This window comes from Rhynchophorus ferrugineus, unplaced genomic scaffold (assembly GCF_030347505.1).
Source record: "Rhynchophorus ferrugineus isolate W39M unplaced genomic scaffold, kcgeb_rfMv2 rfM677, whole genome shotgun sequence".
NCBI lineage: Eukaryota > Metazoa > Arthropoda > Insecta > Coleoptera > Curculionidae > Rhynchophorus > Rhynchophorus ferrugineus.
The window spans coordinates 9,147-15,000 of record NW_027473254.1 but is presented as its reverse complement, the minus strand read 5'-3'; the positions used below and the strand labels follow the sequence as shown (position 1 = coordinate 15,000).

Below are 5,854 nucleotides of genomic sequence, written 5' to 3'. Positions count from 1 at the left end.
GATTACCGACGTGCATCTGACGCGCTTGCGACGAGCCGAACGCTAACGAGTAGCGGCCTTAAACCATTCGGTATACCGTCGAGCGAGTCGACCGCGAACACGAGGGTCCGTAAACGAAAACGGCGCGAACCGCAGTCTACGGTCTCCACCTCGAGCCTTAAGCCGACGCCCAACGGATCGCGACGTCCTACAAGGAGAAAAGTGCACGCGTTCGTCGCCGGATCGACGTACGAAAGGCGCGCGCAACGCCGAAACGTCACGTGTCACGCGATCGCACGCCGCCTACTACGAGCCGCGAATGAATTTCTCCCTTCGACCTTTCGGGTTTCTCAGGTTTACCCCTAAACGGTTTCACGTACTCTTGAACTCTCTCTTCAAAGTGCTTTTCAACTTTCCCTCACGGTACTTGTTCGCTATCGGTCTCGTGGTTATATTTAGCCTTAGATGGAGTTTACCACCCGCTTAGGGCTGCACTCTCAAGCAACCCGACTCTAAGGAGAGATCCTCTCGCCGTCAGTCACGGTCGCTACGGGCCTGGCACCCTCTATGGGCTGTTGCCCCGTTCAAGATGGACTTGGACGCGCGACGTAACGTCGAGATAATGGACCCTCCCGAACACCACATTTCCCGGCGCCCGATGTCGGTCGCGGGATTCGGTGCTGGGCTAATCCCTGTTCGCTCGCAGCTACTAAGGGAATCCTAGTTAGTTTCTTTTCCTCCGCTTAGTAATATGCTTAAATTCAGCGGGTAGTCTCACCTGCTCTGAGGTCGCTAGTTTAATATGCGTGGCGCTCGTAATCATCATAATAATGAAGATTAGGAGCCAATACGAAATATAAAAGTTTAGAATGGAAAAGACGCGCCGTCGAAAAACGGTGTTTTCTCCCTCGTATTCGAGAGACAACGCACCTACGATCCGACGTCGATTAAAAACTAATTTTATCGGATACGACGATCGTATTAATGGTGCGCGCTACGTTTATCACAAAAACGTGCGAACGACCGTTTTAAACACGTCTCATCCCTTTCATATTCGTACGACCCGTACGAGAGAGTTAGGTCACACGTACGGGTCCGCTGTCACGTTTTAGAACGTCGCGATCGAATCGCGCTTATACGCTCAGCACGCTCAGACATTTCTCGTCGATCGCGAAGATCAAAGAAAATCCGAGCAGTCTTGAAATGAGATACGACCCTCAGCCAGGAGTGGTCCGGGTATGAGATCCCAGGACCGCAATGTGCGTTCGAAATGTCGATGTTCATGTGTCCTGCAGTTCACAAGTTGACGCGCAATTAGCTGCGTTCTTCATCGACCCACGAGCCAAGTGATCCACCGTTTAGGGTAATCTTTTTTTAAGTTAGGTTTTAAACGCATATCGAAACGTTTCTATTATAAGACGACGACGACGACGACGACGCGCGCTCACGTCATAGACAGCGCTTGCGCCCCTTTCGCAGCCGCCGTCGACTTTAAAACGCTCTTACGGTTTATTTTCGTCTTCTCCACTACACACAACGAGAGGAGCGGAGACAGACTACTCGAAATGGTGACGTTCGTTGTAAATTTTCGTCGTCTCACCTCGTACGACAACAAAAGAGCATACGCTGATCATAGTTTGGCAATATTTTCGTAAACTAAATCTCACCCTTTTGGAATGAAACAAACGAAGGGTGATAAGATTTTCGTAAACTAATCACATTACCGATCATCGTATATGTTCGTCGATATGAGGATCGAAACGTCGATTAGAAATATAATTGGCAAAATCGTTTTATTTTGCGCTCGATTTGTCCATTTATAACGAAATCCGTCGTAGGCCGACGATTATTACTCGTCGTCCTATATAACAACATCTTCATCGTATATATCTCCGCTTTCGGGCGTACATCTTTTAAAACCATATATTATAGGTACCCGAAAACAGCTACGTTGACGACGTCGAAATTCGATCGGAACTTCCGAACTTCGTAGATGGCTCTTTAACGTTCGACAATGATTTTTACAGACTTGTACGTTTACCTATTATATATATATAGGCATAACAACACACTGTAATGATCCTTCCGCAGGTTCACCTACGGAAACCTTGTTACGACTTTTACTTCCTCTAAATGATCAAGTTTGGTCATCTTTTCCTACACATCGACGACGCCGAAACGCCATCGCGTGTCGATCCGAAGACCTCACTAAATCATTCAATCGGTAGTAGCGACGGGCGGTGTGTACAAAGGGCAGGGACGTAATCAACGCGAGCTTATGACTCGCGCTTACTGGGAATTCCTCGTTCATGGGGAACAATTGCAAGCCCCAATCCCTAGCACGAAGGAGGTTCAGCGGGTTACCCGGGCCGCTCGGCCAGGGAAGACACGCTGATTCCTTCAGTGTAGCGCGCGTGCGGCCCAGAACATCTAAGGGCATCACAGACCTGTTATTGCTCAATCTCGTGCGGCTAGAAGCCGCCTGTCCCTCTAAGAAGAATAGTTTGTACGCCGACAGTAAAAACCGCGCACGAACCGCGAAACCCGAAAGCAACGCGGCCGGCGGGCCTTTAGGATGTCAAAAAGCGCCTAGTTAGCAGGCTAGAGTCTCGTTCGTTATCGGAATTAACCAGACAAATCGCTCCACCAACTAAGAACGGCCATGCACCACCACCCACCGAATCAAGAAAGAGCTCTCAATCTGTCAATCCTTCCGGTGTCCGGGCCTGGTGAGGTTTCCCGTGTTGAGTCAAATTAAGCCGCAGGCTCCACTCCTGGTGGTGCCCTTCCGTCAATTCCTTTAAGTTTCAGCTTTGCAACCATACTTCCCCCGGAACCCAAAAGCTTTGGTTTCCCGGAAGCTGCCCGTCGAGTCATATTAGGGAACGTCGACGGATCGCTAGCTGGCATCGTTTAAGGTTAGAACTAGGGCGGTATCTGATCGCCTTCGAACCTCTAACTTTCGTTCTTGATCAATGAAAGCGTTTTTGGCAAATGCTTTCGCTTCTGTTCGTCTTGCGACGATCCAAGAATTTCACCTCTAACGTCGCAATACGAATGCCCCCATCCGTTCCTATTAATCATTACCTCGGGGTTCCGAAAACCAACAAAATAGAACCGAGGTCCTATTCCATTATTCCATGCATACAGTATTCAGGCGAAATTTTAGCCTGCTTTGAGCACTCTAATTTGTTCAAAGTAAACGTGCCGGCCCACCTCGACACTCAGTAAAGAGCACCGCGGCAGGATTGAGTTGGGCCGTCGTAACCACGACGCGCACAACACGCACGCCGAAACGCACGCGCGACGGCGACGCGACACGACTAAGCCCACCGGCAGGACGTCTCGCGAAAAACACGCCAGTTAACACCGCGAACGATGAACCGGCGGCGCGAGACACAAATTCGACTACGAGCTTTTTAACCGCAACAACTTTAATATACGCTATTGGAGCTGGAATTACCGCGGCTGCTGGCACCAGACTGGCCCTCCAATTGATCCTCGTTAAAGGGTTTAGAGTGTACTCATTCCGATTACGGGGCCTCGGATGAGTCCCGTATCGTTATTTTTCGTCACTACCTCCCCGTGCCGGGAGTGGGTAATTTGCGCGCCTGCTGCCTTCCTTGGATGTGGTAGCCGTTTCTCAGGCTCCCTCTCCGGAATCGAACCCTGATTCCCCGTTACCCGTTACGACCATGGTAGGCGCAGAACCTACCATCGACAGTTGATAAGGCAGACATTTGAAAGATGTGTCGCCGGTGCGAGACCGTGCGATCAGCTTAAAGTTATTCAGAGTCACCAAGTTGTACGATGACGAGCGCGAACCCGAAACCGATTGGTTTTGATCTAATAAAAGCACTCCTTCCATCTCTGGTCGGAGCTCTGTTTGCATGTATTAGCTCTAGAATTACCACAGTTATCCAAGTAATTGTGGGTACGATCTAAGGAACCATAACTGATTTAATGAGCCTTTCGCGGTTTCACCTTAATTCGGTATGTACTGAGACATGCATGGCTTAATCTTTGAGACAAGCATATGACTACTGGCAGGATCAACCAGGGAACTGTTCTTATTATTTTATCGACACGAAGCAGATAAAACAAATACAGACACAGTTTATTTTATAAGTTTGACTTATAAAGAAACGTGTGCGTAAGACGACGATATATAATATATATCGACGACTAATAAAAAGGAGGTGCATGATAGCGCGCCTAGACGACGGAAAAACCGGTCCGAGGCGCCACGCTCTTACATTTTAATATTAGTTGTCTAATAAAACAAAACGATATCATCATCTTAGACACATCTTTTGTTTTTTTTATACACAACCGATCGACTAGGCACCCAATTATCTCGATTATCGACGACGATCGTCGACTACGTCGAAAATTGGATGCCGCAAAATATCGTTCGGCGTTTATAAGACCTCGAAAAACATTCTCTCCGAACCCTTCGCTAGATAGAAATATATAAAGCGACAAGGAAACCTCGTACGAGAAACGTTTCGTGATTTTTTATTTTATTCTCGCTCGGAGAGCAGAGAGCTATCGCAAAATGTGTTGCTGTTTTATGAACGTTCCGATGAAAAACCGATACGTCCATAAAAATAATAATTCCAATCGCATATGAATCGTGGATCATCTTCTTCTAACGAAGCCGAATGTTCCCGCCGAATTCGCGATCTCGCAGTGATACCGTCGTCGTCGTCGTACGCTTCCCGATATATCGAAAAAAACCGACCAGGAAGAACAACGAAACGACGATACAAAATCGCGAGAGCGTTACGAATATATAATAACACGACGAAATACGCTTTTTATTTAGATAAATAAAAAAATACGGTTCGGATCTTATATATTAACATATAATATGTAATACCACCTTCGCTGATCAAAAGCCACTCGGTAAAAGTGTCACAGCGCCGGTCGACCCGACCCGTCGTATCCGTCTCTCGTATCGCCCCACGTAGAAGCGCACACGATTTAAGCGCGGGTCTCTCGCCAGCTATCGGAAATGTATGGGTGTTTTAGAACAGATCGTTTATACGGACGTTGCGCAAATTTTTCGTTTTTACGTCTGCCCGTTCTCGTTATTATCGGAATGTTCCGATGAATAAACTTTAGCTTTAGACAACGTGAACTTCTAAAGCAATAATTTTAACCTCTCGTGTTAATACGTCCTCAGGCCGTTTCTAGACTGCCGATCACGTTCTTTAAAAGTCGGAAAATTCCGATCCATAAAATTATGCTAGTAGAATGTAAAGATCCTTCATAGGATGGATACTGTCACATATCGATACGGCGATCGGAGTAAAACTGTTCTCACGTATTTCAGGACATTTTAGGTTGTTACGTCGGCCCGTTCGTTATTATCGGTATATACCTATGAATAAATGTTTTGCTTGTAGAACGTAAGATTCCAAAAGAATGATTCGCCGAAACGATGGTGCACCCTTACGATCGGATATTTGCCGCTTATTGGCCATTTTCTATAATTCATCCGTTAGATATCGTTTATCGACTACGGATAAGGTTTTCCGATATCAGAATGTTCCTAAGGATGATTCGAAAGTGATTTGAACGAAGAATTTGATAGAATGAATCCTTTATTTATCCATTGAGTACAGGGTACGGAGTGTCTGCGGGGTCAGCTAATATATTATATTTCTCTCTCGACGTAATGGTAACTCGAAGTCCGAACCGCGCTCATGAAGCTCGGTTTCAATCCAATCCATGTTGGTCGGTTCCTCGAGAGGAACGCCGTATCTTCGCGGTCGACCGCCTAATGAATCAGGTGGTAAAAGTCCAAGCCCAGCGCGGCAACGGCAGGCGCGTTCAACGTTTTAACTGCCAATTCTACGGTCATTCATCG

General features: G+C 47.0%; 3 non-coding genes across 3 annotated transcripts in view; all 3 read right to left on the bottom strand.

Annotated features, from left to right (window-relative positions):
- LOC143206407 (large subunit ribosomal RNA) overlaps window positions 1-771 on the bottom strand; it is a 4,098-nt gene extending 3,327 nt beyond the window's left edge. Inside the window, exon 1 of the ribosomal RNA XR_013008376.1 lies at window positions 1-771. This exon is cut by the window's left edge and continues 3,327 nt beyond it. This is a non-coding gene — a ribosomal RNA (large subunit ribosomal RNA).
- Window positions 772-1,190: 419 nt separating this feature from the next.
- Window positions 1,191-1,345, bottom strand: LOC143206404 (5.8S ribosomal RNA). Its single transcript, XR_013008374.1, has one exon. It is a non-coding gene; the product is annotated as a 5.8S ribosomal RNA (ribosomal RNA).
- Window positions 1,346-2,053: 708 nt separating this feature from the next.
- LOC143206405 (small subunit ribosomal RNA) lies at window positions 2,054-4,042 on the bottom strand. Its single transcript, XR_013008375.1, has one exon. It is a non-coding gene; the product is annotated as a small subunit ribosomal RNA (ribosomal RNA).
- Window positions 4,043-5,854: the final 1,812 nt, after the last annotated feature.